The following is a 15,089-nucleotide window of genomic DNA, read 5'->3' as shown; positions in this document are numbered from 1 at the left end:
ATAAGGGTGAGGGTAGCCTAGGGGTCATCTGGTGTCAGCTTAAAACAAATCTGAGTTTGTTCTTGTTTGGTCCGAATTTTCAAAAGAAGATTCGAGAAGCTCGGAACTGATTCGAGCCAAACAAACAATAGATCCATACTCAGAGTGACTAGGGGAAGCTATGGTGTCGATTTGGGACTGTTAGGTTTAGATCAGGTTTTCAGGCCAACCTTCGATTTAAGATTCGAAGGGTTGGGGCCTGATTCGAAGGAATCTAAGGTCATATTCGTGTAGAGGACGTTCAGGGGATCTTAGGGTGTTATTTTGGTGACCGGCGACGTTGATGCCGTCGGGTTTCAGGCTTTGGGGTCTTAGGGTGGCTAGGGTTAGGTGGGAGGGTCTGAAAGAGATGGTGAACAGTGGAGAGGTGGGGTTTAGTTAGGGGGGTCGGGGTAGGGCTTGGGACTTATATAGGGGTGGGGTGGATTGATATTGTCCGTTGGATTAGATAGAATGAAGGGCCAGGATCAACTCACTTAACCAAACGACGTCGTTTGGTTTAACGTTGGGGTCGGACTGAATCGGGTCAATGGGTCGGGTTACGGGTTACGGGTAAGGGTAGGGGATATCAGCCGTTGGTTGGATTTAATCCAACGGCCCTTGACGAGAGGTGACCAAACGTCGTCATTTGGTTCTGGCTTTGAATTGGACCGGACAGGCTGTTTTGGATTGGGCTGTGGGGGGAATTAATTCATTTGGGCCTGGATTTCAACCCAGGTCCAATTACTATAATTAAAGCTTATTTTCTATTTCCTAATTTTATTTTTAATTAATGTTTTTTAAAAATCCTAATCAGAATTATAAAAACAAAAAATTATCATTACAAAAATACTAATTACCTTTCAATAACCATTAACACAGATAAAACATTAATCATACAGTGAAACATTAAAAACGGAACAAATGCATATTTTTTATGATTTTATTTTAAATTGACTCAATTATTAAATGCATAATTAAATCCTATATGCATGCAACATGTATTTTATTTTATTTTTCGTTTTATTATGACAACGTAAACATTTACGGATATAAGGCAAATATTTAACAAACACCACGCAAATTCAAAAATTGCACAGTAAAAGAAATTTATTTTATTTTTGATTTATTTTGGAGTAGTTTTCGTAAGGCAAAAATCACGTGCTCACAACAACTCCATTTATTCTTAATTAGCAACTTTATTCACTAGTTCATGTCTAGTTCATCCATTTAACTTAACCAATGCCAAGATAACCTTAAGCGCCTGTAGGAACACAATATAATTACCCCATACAGTGGATGCAAGTCTAAATCCATGTTATATTTAGATTACAACAGCCCAACACACCCCAATCAATTCATACCAAAAACGACGACTATAGTAGTGTCCAACACCCCGAAAATATTACAAAGAATGACTAATCCATCATTTCGCCATTAAGTGGTGTTTCTCCACACCATTTATCTTCCAAAAACTCCATTAAATAGCAGCAAAATATACAGACCAAAAGCTACACGAAACAGCCCACAAAACAGTCAATTACAAATCAAATAACTCGAACTCACGGCTTCCGATCACCGTCCCGTGAGTTCTAACTATTATGAAATAAATTAATCAATCTTCCTTGATGTTTAAGAGCTTGAAACCAGAAATTAGGAATTTTTATTAACCTCAAAATACCTTCCAAAACTCAAACTACAAAGAAAAAGAGAGGTTATATAGCGATACTTACGTCGTGGGGATCGTTCTAGTGTTATTGCTTCGTGATTTCGTGCCTCGGACGATAATATTGTTGGATAACCTTGTGGACAGCTTAAGGGTGAGGTTAGGGGTCTTATTTGGTCGACCTCTCTGGAATTATGAAGAAAGAGACGACATAGGAAGATAAATATCCATTTTGGTTGAAAAGTCAAAAGGTGCTACTTGGCACCATCTCATTGGCCCTTTTTCAAATACTTATATCTTTTTATCCGGATGTCGTATGAGAAAACGGTTAAGAGCATTGGAAACCACATTCCAAGACCTTCAATTTGGTATATAATATGTCTCAAAAGACCTCATATAGCACACGAAATTTATTACTCAATAAGCTCCATTACAAGGCAAATCCTTAGTCGGTTTTTTCGTAACTTAAATCCGATTTTTCTCAAACTTTATACTTCATATACAAACATCATATATAGTCATATCATGGCTTTAAACTCATTTAAATCATGGTTAACAAGTTTCATATTCATCTTAACTTACTTAACACTTCGGCAAACCTTTCTTATCCTTGTAGAAAGATTTCATCCTTTTTGAGTTTACATTAGATAATCCTATAATGATAGTAACATCTAAAGTACGGGGTGTAACAACATGTACCCTTATAAACATTTATCCTTGAATATTAACTCTCAAAGTCTTGAAAAAAATATGGGACGTAAAATCACTTTATATACTTTCCAAGAGGATCTCATTTCTGAGCTTACATCAACGGACTTACGACGTACTTTCACGTACAAAAACATGGGTTGTAACATCTTGAGTAGCATCATTTTATGTATAATGACTTGTGTGAATCGTCGGTTTTGGTATTCAGGTTATTCGGGATTGATATGGAAGAATGATTCTCAACTAGAAAGCTTTAAATTGGAAGAGTTGACCCAGTCCGGATTGTGATTTGGAGGTCTGTAGTTGAATTTGGCTTGAAATGACGAAAGCTGGATTTTTGGAAAGTTTGACCGAGAGTGGACTTTTTGATATCGGATTCAAATTGTGATTCCGGAAATTGGAATAGCTTTGTTTTTTCATTCGGGACTTGTATGCAAAATTTCGGTTCACTCCGGGTTGATTTGCTATGTTTCGGCGCGAGTTTTGGAAATTTAAAGTTCAAAATTCATAGATTTCGATTTGAGGTGTGATTTGTCGTTTTGATGTTATGTGTGATTTGAGGCCTTGAGTAGGTCCGTGTTGTATTATGGGACTTGTTGGTATGTTCGGACAGGGTCCCAAGGGGCTCGGGTGAATTTCGGACATAGTTCGAATTATTTCAAATGGCATTGCATTTACTGGTTTTTCTGCTGTTACCTGTTGCTTCTGGTGTTCTTCACGATCGCGAAGGTGTAGCCGTGATCGCGAAAGGTGTTTTGGTCAGTGGAGCTATTTTTTCTTCGCGTTCGCGCTTTTGAGGTCATGTTCGCACTAGGTTGAAGATTTTTTGTCTTTGTGTCCGCGTCCATTACCATGCGTTCGTGTAGTGTTGAGGTTTGACAACAGGGAGTTGGAGAATTCTTCAACGCGATCGCGAAATGTGAGTCTCGTTCGCGAAGCTTTGGCATCAGTGGTCATCGCATTCGCATGGGGTGTATCGCGAATGCGTAGAGTCTTTTATTGGCAGTGTGATCTTTGTTCATAAAGAACACGACGAATTTCCCGCATTCGCATAAGAGGAATGCCTGGGCAGATTATAAAGTACTCTATTTCGAGGATTTCGGCCATTATTACATTTTTGGAGCTATGGAGCTCGGATTGAGGCGATTCTTCAAGCAATTTTCACCATATGAATTGGGCTAAGTGTTCTCTACTCGGTTTTGTTTATATTTCGTGAATCTATCTCCGTTTTTGGTAAATGGATGGTAAACTTTAAAGAGGAAATTGGGGGTTTTAGCCTAAAGTTTCATAATGTGAATTTTTGATTTTTTAACGTCGATTCGGAGACGAATTTGAGTGAAATTAGTATGGTTGGACTTGTAATTGAATGAGTTGTCGTATTTTTGTAAGTTTTGTCGGGTTCCAAGGCGTGGGTCTGGATGTTACTTTTTGCCGGTTATGATTAAGGATTCGATCTTTTATCATTTGGAATTGTTCTCTTGGGCTTTATTTGATGTATTTGAGTTACTTTTGGCTAGCTTCGAGCCGTTCGGAGGTCGGTACGCGCGAAATGGCATTCTTGGAGAATCCCTTGGCTTGCTCGGTATTGGAATTTTCTTGTTAGAGGTAAGTAACATTTCTAAACTTAGTGTTGAGGATACGAAACCCCAAATTACATGTTATGTGATTAGTGTTGAGGTGACGCACATGCTAGGTGACGGGCGTGTGGGCGTGCAACGTATAAGTTGTGACTCCGTAGTTCCTGGGGTACTATGTAGTTACCTGATATTACTTGTAACCATGAAATTCCTACATACTTGAGCTACTGAGCTGTGATACATGTTAGAAACCATGCCTAGGCTACATGTTTATCCTGTTAGGATCCACTGAGGTCATTTTTGTTGTTGAGCTATTTGCTTTCATTGTTTTATACTCAGTCATACGCATTCATATGCATATCATATCTCAGTCTCTGTTATCATTTATTGATACATCATATCATCATTTTGGGCTAGTTTCATGGCATTGTGAGCCCGAGAGACTAGAGAGTTTGATGACTGAGTGAGAGTGATATTATAGGATCGGGTTGCACGCCGCAACATGTTATATTGATTACATATTATGGGATTGGGCTGCACACTACATCATGTTATATTGGTTATATTTTATAGGATTGGGTTGCATGTCGCAACGATATAGCGCTTGGGCTGAAGGAGCCCTTCCAGAGTCTGCACACACCCCCAGTGAGAGCAGTTGATTATGTGTGTGTGTGTGTATATATATATATATATATATATATGGATTGGATTGCACGACACAATAAGCCTTATAGCTATACATATGTGGATCATATTGGACGCCGCAACGAGTATTGTACAGTGCTGAGTGATTGAGTATGCTGAGTATTGAGCACGGTAAGAGAGAAATATGAGATAGTGAGATTGGGTACTCTGAGAGTGTGAGTACATGAGTTCATCACTGAGAGGCATTGCATTTGACATGCGTACTTGAGATACATGCATAGAGATGCATTTCTTTCTGTTGTCCGATTTTGGTGACATTCATGATTTTACCTGTATCTTGACATGTAGGCATAGAAATATACTTTCGTCATGCTATTTGAAAATGAAACATTTTGGGAAAAATTTAAGTTTTCAAACTTACTCATATTTTCGACAATTTCGGTAAAAGATTTGAGTTTTCACTGATATACTTGAAAGGCGGAACTATTTTCGGGAATTATGAATAAGCTGAGCATTTTAAATTCCAAGTTACTTCTTTAATTACTTGTTTTACGTTGTTATGAACTGTTGTTGGCTTTTGGGATTGGACCCAAGCTTGTTCCAGCTCGTCACTACTTTCAACCTAATGTTAAGTTCGTTACTTATTGAGTACATGGGATCGACTATACTCATACTACACTTCTGCACCTTGCATTTAGATGTTGACTGCTGATGTTGTTGTGTTCGACGGGAGCTAGATTTAAAGATGTACCTGTGTTCCGGTTGTACCTGCCTCTTATTTATGGTAGCCTTACATTCATACAACTCTATTTATGTACTTTTCAAACATATGACGTATTTACTTCATATAAACTTTGTAAACTCTATTCTTAGAAGCTCATGATTTGTGCTATCAGTCCTTAATTGTTAAATTGGCTTATCTAGCGAATTGGGTTAGGTACCATCACAACTAGTTGGATTTTGGGTCGTAACAGAAGTGTTGAGTATTGTTTTTTTTTTTTTTTGAGAAGGTAACATTTGTGTATATTGATATATAACAGTACATAGGTTATATTGAAAACATATTTATAGTGTGCAAAAGGATAGACTACTGAGCTACAATCCTAGCAGTATTCTAGGACTTCTAGGATCGATACAATATCTTCTGGCCACTTTTGTTTACACCAAAAATAAAAAAGTAGGACACAATTCATTTTGATCTTCTGTATTGAATTGCTACTATCCTCAAAAAATCTAGAGTTTCTTTCCTTCCATATTGTCCATCATATACATGCGGGGACAGTCCTCCATCTATCTCTGCTTCCGGCACCATTTCCAGCTTCATCCCAACTAGTGAGCACTTTAGTAATCTTAGAGGGCATTGTCCATGAAATACCTCTAAGGTTAATGAATATCTTCCATAGTTGATCTGTGATCCTGCAGTGTAGAAATAGATGGCTAACTATCTCAACTATTTCCCCACATAAAAAACACCTAGAGTACAGTGGGATCCCTCTCTTCATAAGATTATCCTGGGTCAAGACTGCCTCCTTTGCAAGTAACCAGGTGAAACAATATACCTTGTAAGGTATCTTAACTTTCTAGATGTGTTTCCATGGCCAGTTAGTAATCTGTACATTAGTATGATTAAGCATCTTGTAAGCCTCATTCACCTTGTAGATTCCTCTGTTGTGGCCCTTCCACCATAGTGCATCCCTACCATTCTGAAGGCCTTTGAATGTTTCCAGTTGCTTGTAAAGTTCAGTCAACCTCGTCAGCTCCCAGTCATTCAGCCTTCTTCTCAGTATCAGATTCCAACCTTGAGGGGTCCACATTTCAGCTATTGTCTTTTGTTGGTATTGAGCTAAACCATACATATCTGGAAATAGTTCCATCAAGCTTCTAGATCCCATCCAATTATCCTTCCAGAAAGATGTTTTGGTACCACTCTTCACTCTGATGCAGGATTGGCTCTTCACTATAGGCCAGAGTGTTCTGATGGATCTCCATAAACTAACCCCATATGTTGTATTGACTTCCTTTGAAACCTAGTTGTTTTCCTCTCCATACTTAGATTTGATGACATTACACCATAGGGATTGAGGTTCTTGAGAGAATCTCCATAACCACTTCATCTTAAGAGCCTTGTTTTGATTTTTAAAGTTCCTGATGCCTAGCCCACCTTTGTTTTTGCCAATCATCAGAAATTTCCATTTCCCTAGATGATACCCCTTCTTTTCTTTGTTTCCTTGCCAAAGGAAAGATCTTCTGAGTCTATCTAGTCTCTGAATAACACTTACAGGGATGGGAAAGAGTGACAACATGTATGTAGGAAGTGAGTCAAGTACTGAATTGATCAGAATCAATCTTCCTCCCATAGAAAGGTACTGAGCTTTCCATTTGGATAACTTCTTCTCACATTTCTCAATGATTGTATTCCATATCTCCTTGGACTTGGACTTAGCACCTAAAGGCATGCCCAAATAGATAGCAGGAAGAGATCATACTGCACCTCTCAAACTCAGTGATAATTGCTCCATCTCAGGCACATCATTGATTGGATACAGATGACTCTTTTTCCAATTAATATGCAATCCTGAGATACCTTCAAATAAGAGCAGGATAATTCTCAAATACCTCAACTGTTCTTCTTTTGCATCACAAAAAATGAGAGTATCGTCAGCATATTGGAGATGTGTAATCTCCAGATTGTTGTTGCCCCTACTTGCTACCTCGAACCCTTTGATCCATCCATTGATTTTTGCAGTTTTGATCATATTGTTCTGCCCCTCCATAGCAATTATGAAGAGAAAAGGAGATAGGGGATCTCCTTGTCTGAGCCCTCTATGTGCAGGGAAGAAACCTTCTGGGATCCATTAATGAGAATAGAGAATTTAACTGAAGATATGCAAGCTCTCATCCAGGTAATCCATTTCTTCCCAAAACCCATTGGTTCCAGCATTTTCAACAAGAACCTCCAATTCACATGATCATATGCCTTCTCAATGTCTAGTTTGCACAAAATTCCTGGTTTTTTTAGTTTGTTTCTTGAGTCTACTGCTTCATTGGCTATTAGAACAACATCCATTATTTGTCTTCCTTTGATAAAAGCCATCTGATGTGCATCCACCAATTTGTTAATCACCCTTTTGAGTCTCTCTGTTAGAATCTTCGAAAGCAACTTATAAAAGATGCCTATTAAGCTTATAGGCCTGAAATCCCTGAGTTCCTTGGCTCCAATCTTCTTAGGAATCAAGGTTATGTATGTTGCATTGAAGCTTATTTCAAACAGTTCCTGAGAATGGAAATTATGGAGAGCCTCCATTATATCTTGTTCCAAAATGTCCCAACATTTGATGAAGAAACCCATAGTGTATCCATCCGGCCCTGGAGTCTTATTTACTACATATATCTTCAAACAAGATAGCACTTCTTGTTCTTCAAAGTTGCTTTGTAATCTTTTTCTTCTTCTGATATTGTGGGGTAGTTGTCGAAATTGACTTCAGGTCTCCATTCCATAGCTTCTGAATAAAGATTCTTGTAGAATTCAATGATCTAAGCTTGATTCTCCTTGGTTCCTCAATTGTTTCATCATTCACGACTAGTTGATCGATGTTGTTGCATTTATTACGCGCATTAACAGTTTGGTGAAAAAACTTAGTGTTCCTGTCTCCTTCCTTAAGCCACGGAGCCCTAGATCTTTGCCTTCATGCAGCTTCTTCATTTTTCAGATGTTCCTCATTTCCATGAGGGTAGAAGCCTTCCGCACAGATTCCTCCTCAGTCAATGCTCTTGTTTCTTGAATGGCATCAAAGACTGCCAAATGTTTTAAAAGCTCGGTTCTTTGAACCCCCCAGGTTTCCTTGGCTACTTTTGCTCCATTCTTTGAGTTTACTATTTAAGGCTTTGAGTTTGCATGTTAACACATAATCTGGCCTCTCGTGAAATTCAAAAAAGGTCCACCATTCTCTGATCATGTCTACAAAACCTTCAGTATTCAACCACCAATTATCAAACTTAAAGTAGGATTTGGTTCGCTCCCAGGACCCACACTGTAGTGAGATAGAAACGTGGTCTGATATCAGCCTTTGTAGGACTACTTGTTTTATGTTCCTGAATCTATCATCCCAATCTGCTGAAATTAAGATTTTGTCAATTCTGGATGCTATGATCTGATTATCTCCTTTGAAACAAGTATAAATTCCCCCTTTTTATTGGAGATCAATAAGTTCCATGTCTTCGATAAAATCTGAGAACTCCACCATAGCTCTAGACCTTCTGTTGCAATTACTTTTTTCCGAAGGAAATCTATTGACATTGAAGTCACCACAAACATCCCATGGCCCTTCCATCAATCCTCTTACTGCCGCTATCCCCCCCCCCCCAATACAACTTTCCTCTCAATGTCACAATTAGGAGCATATACTCTTGTGATATGACATGCAAAATTTTGCAAAAGATCCTTGAATTTACATGTCAGAGTATACTCTCCTATTTATAACACATCTCCTTCCCAAACTCTACAATCCCATAACATTGCGATACCTTCTCTAGTACCACTGGCTTCTAGACATGCATACCTCACCCATCTCCCTCCCCAAACCTGACTAATAACCTCCTTTATATCCCCCTCTAATTTTGTTTCCTGAAAGCATATAATATCTGTCTTCCACTCCCTCACCAAACTTTTTATAATCCTTCTCTTAGCCAAATCGTTCAAACCCCTGACATTCCATGATACTAAATTAATCAGCATAATTCAATAATTGGCAGAATGTTCCCCCTACTTCTTTTTCCATTACTTTGAACTTGACATCAAAAGAAACTGGATCTTTCAGCTCTTTCTTACCTTTAAATCTATTCTTTTTGATTTCTGAATATGATTCCATCCTTCTACTTTGTCTACAACTGTCGATTTGCAGTAGAAGCTCCAACGCTTTTTCTTCGTGCCCCTGAAAATCCACCCCAAACATCTTACTCAATCTGATTAAATTCTGATGTACCCAAAGTGTTGCATTCATCTCTTTTTCTGGAAAAGAATTGTGATGCTGAATAGAGATAGGAGTAGCTTCTTCGACTCCCCAATCTTCACCATTGATCCCTGAATTGAGTTGGCTTAATTGTAGTTGCTGCTCAGATTCTACTTTTGATTGGTCTTCTCCCACAGTGATAATGGCCATAGCATCTACTACATTATCTCCATGTAACCCTGCTCCAGTTTCTTCTTCTGTCACCATGCATGTAATTGAATTTTCAGTATAGCTTGCCATTCTTTCAGAGTGCTCGCCAGTTGATGGTTGATTTTTTAGAGAGGGGGGTTGGTTTACGTTAGATACAATCTTCAGTTCTTCTAAGCAACAGTCATAAGTTAAGTCTTCTGAGAGGCTTTGTTGAAAGTCATTAAAAATGACTTGGGCTGAAAAATCAGGCCTAAATATTGATACTGGCCCAACCCTAGAAGAGCCCAACAAGTTTCTTTCCCTACCCTATCTGCATGCCTGGCACGTGCCTCCACAATAAATTCAAAGCATCTTTTACTGCTTCCAATGTTCACAGCCAGTTGGTTGTCCTTCCCATTAATTACGCAGGGGGTTTTTACCCTTAGGTCTTTCAATGGTTTCGACCCATTGAATATTTCAGTAGCCTTCAGAGACTCCGGCGACTCTTCCTTTTCTGGCATGCTTAACTCAAATCGAGTTTGCTTTTCCGCCCAAATTGGAATAAAAAATTTAACCCCTTCTCTTTCTATGATAACCTCTGATGGAATATTCCGACCCTCTCTAGCAATTTCGATCCTAGCCCATCTTGAGCTATGTCTCTTCCTCGATAGCTATCCACCCACCATAAAGTTCACCTATTTCTTTGAAAATCATTTGTGACCACATGTGCATAGGTACTCTCATGGCTCTGATCCAAGTAGTTTTAACTAGGGGTTGGCGTTCAGTATTTCGGTTCGGTATTTAAGAATTTCGATATTCGGTTTATCAATTGTGTATACCAAATACCGTACCAAAATATTTCGGTATGGTTCGGTATTTATTATTTTGGTTCGGTACGGTTTCGGTTTAATATTATGGCTTCTAGCCTACAATTTTTTTCTGTCAGAATTGTATCTGCTTAAAAATGTGTAATTACCTCACTGATAAAAAAATAAAACTGTACAATCAAGCGGATGGCAGCATAGCACTGAATAAATGTGGAACTTGAAAAGGCAAGCTCAATGGTAGAAATGCCAGTGGTGGTGACTAGCAAATATTTTTGGCATTAAAGACTTGTCCAAATGGATAATGTAAGTAGATCTCTCTGCTACAGTTATTAAATAGAATAAATGAGCAAAAAGAAATCAAGGTAACAAGAGAAGAGGTGGGAAACTAGTCATTTGCATTGTTATCTATGTAATTTGTATCTTCCTACTACACATGAGCCTCCTTTCTATAATACAGAGGCTCAAAGAAACCATCGGCCCTTGACCATTCTTTTAAGTAGATAATATAATTTGAGCACATGGTGCAGTAGTCTTTTTCAATATAAAATCATGTCAAAATGGAACTCGCCGCAAGGCCTTCGACTTAATAATATGCAGCAGGAGCTGAACCAACAGTCATTTAAGATCATCAAATTACATGGAATTTGATCTCCTCTCTTTCTTGAAAATGCTAGATGAACATAATGATAAATAAACTAAACAAATAAACATAGCAAAGGACTTAGAAAAAAGAATCCAAGAACATAATACAAACCACATAGACTAGCAAACAGTGTCATAAAAATGAGTCACTCGTAGTCACAGCACAAGTAGAGCAGAGAAGTATCAGTTCCAGAACAAATTAGTGCAAAAAAATAAAGATTGAAGAATGAAAAATTGAAAAGTTATGAACCTGTTGAAGTCTTGATTTGAAGAGTTGATAGCCGATCTCAGTTCTCACAGGCCACAGCCGATCTAGCGATCTCACAGGCGACAGCGGACAACCGATCTCTGAGTTTTTCGTAAGGAGTCGTTCGTTCTTACTTCTTAGGTTTCTCAGTCGTTCGTAGGTTTCTCAGGATGTTAGGGTAAACTAGGGTCAGGGGGTAAGAAAAGAGGGTAAGAAAGTGAAAGACTTTTGGGTTATTGGGTTATTCATTATTGGGTTGGGCTCCAAAAATTAAAATTTTGGCTTTTGGGTTGGGCTCAACCGCTGGGCACTGGGCAGTCTACTCCTAGTCTCCTACATGATTTTTTAAATTTTTGATATTTCGGTATACCGAATTGTCAAGATCCTAATACCGAGTACCGAACCGTTATACCGAAATATCAAAAATTTAGTACCGAATTGAACCGAAATACCGAACCAAAATACCGAATTAATTTGGGCCGGTTCGAAATTCGATTTTTCGGATTTTATACCCACCCCTAATTTTAACTGGAAGAGAGTTGGGAATACAACCAGCAATGAGGTTCCACCATTCTAGAAAAAGCCTTTGATTTTTCCATGTACATTCTCCTTGAATGATTTGTTTAGCCATGTGTTTGGGAACTCGAAGAGATACAAGTCCCCAGCCATGTCGTACATATTCACCCCAAAAGTTTTGCTCCATGCAACAGAAACCCATCTTCTGATATCTGCTAGGGTGGGTCTCTCTTTGACTTCCTTCCCAAAGTATCCAATGACGCATCTTTTTAGAAGCCCATTATCCTTCACTCCAGGTATTTTTGCAATCTTTATAGTTCCATTTAAAGTGTTGCCCTGAACTTCATGAGGAATGTTAGGTTGCCATTTACTCTCTTTAACTGCTTTGGCATATGGATAGTTTGCTTCAGTGATTCTGGGTGGGGCTGAGATAATTAATTGAGCTTCACATTTAATGAAACTTTCTATCTTAAATGCTACATCCTTCCATCCTACATTTATGACTGACTCGGGAATAATAATAACTGATCTAGCGACCCCTTGTAATGACAAGATGCTCATATATCTCCCATATTCATTGTACTTCCTGGTACAGAAGTATTCTAAAATTCTGTCCTTTGTTTTTCATCTCCTTATTATATTCTTTTGGTCTTTTGAAGCCTCTTTGAGTACAAAACATATCCATTCCATAATCTTTTTGCTCATTGTTGATCGTCTCATCATGTTTCGACTTCTTTCCACCTAGTCAAACCATGTGTCTTTGTTGGAGTACCATCTGGTAATGTCAAAAGATTTAAAACCAGCATTGAAGTAGATTCTTTCCCCCATTTCAAGTATTGTTTTCCTGCTATGAAGTCAAAGAAAAGTAACGGTTTTATAGTCTTCACATTGGGTGAAAACTAGTATAGGAGGAATTTTAGGAAGAAAGGGATGTTTTCCGGCAACTAAATCCACCGGAAAAGGTTGTTCTACAATCCTAGAAAGTAGGAGAAAGAAGGATCTCGGGAACCGTATCTAGGAGCATTTTTACCTTGGCTACATTATTTTAAGCCAAATAAAATTTTTTAGCCTAAATAATAAGCGTTGAGTATTGTTTATTAGGTCATTTTTTATAAGCCCGCAAAATTTTAGAAAATTCAGGTTCAGTCGCCCGAATTCATAGAGATGGTGTGGACTATAGCATACAAAAATTTAGGAATCGTCCTAAATTCCTATTTTATGGCCCTAAAATACCAAAAAACAAGGAACGATCATGGATAACCGATGATTGTTGTTCATTAGGTTGTTGTTTATGGGTTCGTAAAATTTTAGGAGATTCGAGCCGGTCGTCTGAATTCATACAGATGATGTGGACTATAGCACACTAAATTCTGGGAATCATCTTAAATTCCTGTTATATGGCCCTAAAACTTTAAGAAACGAGGAATGGTCATGGCGAAGCGATGACTCTTGTTCATTAGGTCTTTTTGATAGGCACACAAAATTTTAGGAGATTCGGGAACGGTCGTCCGAATTCATGCAAATGGCGTGGACTATAGCACACGAAAATCTAGGAATCGTCTTTAATTCCTTTTTTATGGCGCTAAAACGCCCAAAAACGAGGAACGTTCTTGGTGATGCGAAGACTATTATTCATTAGGTCAATTTTTATGGGCCTGCAAAATTTTAGGAAATTCAGTTTCGATCGTCCAAATTCATGGAGATTGCGCGGACTGTAGCACAAGAAAATCTAAAAATCGTCCTGAATTTCTATTTTATGGACCTAAAATGCCAAAAAATGAGAAACGAGAGTTCATTAGGTTGTTTTTTATGCGCCCGCAAACTTTTAGGAAATTTGGGGTCGCTCACCCGAATTTATCTAGATGGCGTAGACCATCACATGCGAAAATCTAAGAATCGTCCTGAATTCATATTTTACAGCCCTAAAACGCCAAAAAATGAGTGGCGAAGCGATGACTATTATTCATGATATAAGAAAATATTTACTTCGTATATTTACTTTACGTGACCACGCGAAGCGCAAGCATTTTCACTATTTTGAAATATATGAGAGTAGTTATTAAAAAGATAATAATGTATATACACGAGGAGAAATGGAGGGGAAAATAGATTCTTTTTACGGTGCATGCTACTCCTTTAGAAATTGGAAATTTGGGGGCATTTTCATAGGGTCACTATTGAAGTTATACTTACATTCATTTTAGCCCGAAAAGCAAGGATTCCTTCATTTGCGTCTGTTGCTATTTATGTGTCTACTCCTTAACCCAGCTTTTAAGGTGAGAACAACGAATTTAATATAATAGTTGTGGATTCGATTTATATTCTTATGACCAATGGGGCGGGTGTCGAGAGCGAGGATCCATTTTCTGCATCTCGAATGGTTTACTAACCCAGGATGAATATAGGCCTGACCTCTCGCTCGGATGTAAGACTTCCCCGGCAGACAGATGTCCCATACCACCTTTCATGAACAGCTATGCCCGAGAATGAATTGTACTCAATGTCACACCTCCTTTTTCCGTACCCGAGAGGGGGCAGGGGAGTTTTTCCAATTAAAGGACAATCGAAACGGGATTTATTTATTTATTTCAGAGTCGCCACTTGGGAGATTTAGGGTGTCCCAAGTCACCAATTTTAATCCCGAATCGAGGAAAATAATGACTCTATATTATAGTCTGCGTACCAGAAATCCGGATAAGGAATTCTGTTAACCCGGGAGAAGGTGTTAGGCATTCCCGAGTTCCGTGGTTCTAGCACGGTCGCTCAACTGTTATATTTGGCTTATTTATCTGATTTTTAATACAATATGAACTTATGTGCAAATTTATCTTTTAACCGCTTTACTATTATTGTTTTTAAAAGAAATGTGAACATCATTTAAAACACGTCTTTGGACTACGTCACATGAAATGCACCCATAATCCGGAACACATTTTATTTGATGTTTTGAGATCGGATTTGGGTCGCATGAAATGCACACCCGAGCTTAAGAAAGTAAATTATTAAACACGCGCCTAAAGAGACTATCGCGTTATTATTTTGGGAAGGCCACGAAATTCACTAAGCGGCCCTCCTGAATTCTAAGTAATTTAAAACAAGTATTTA

This window comes from Nicotiana sylvestris, chromosome 6, assembly GCF_000393655.2.
Source record: "Nicotiana sylvestris chromosome 6, ASM39365v2, whole genome shotgun sequence".
NCBI lineage: Eukaryota > Viridiplantae > Streptophyta > Magnoliopsida > Solanales > Solanaceae > Nicotiana > Nicotiana sylvestris.
Note: the sequence above shows the minus strand (reverse complement) of the source record.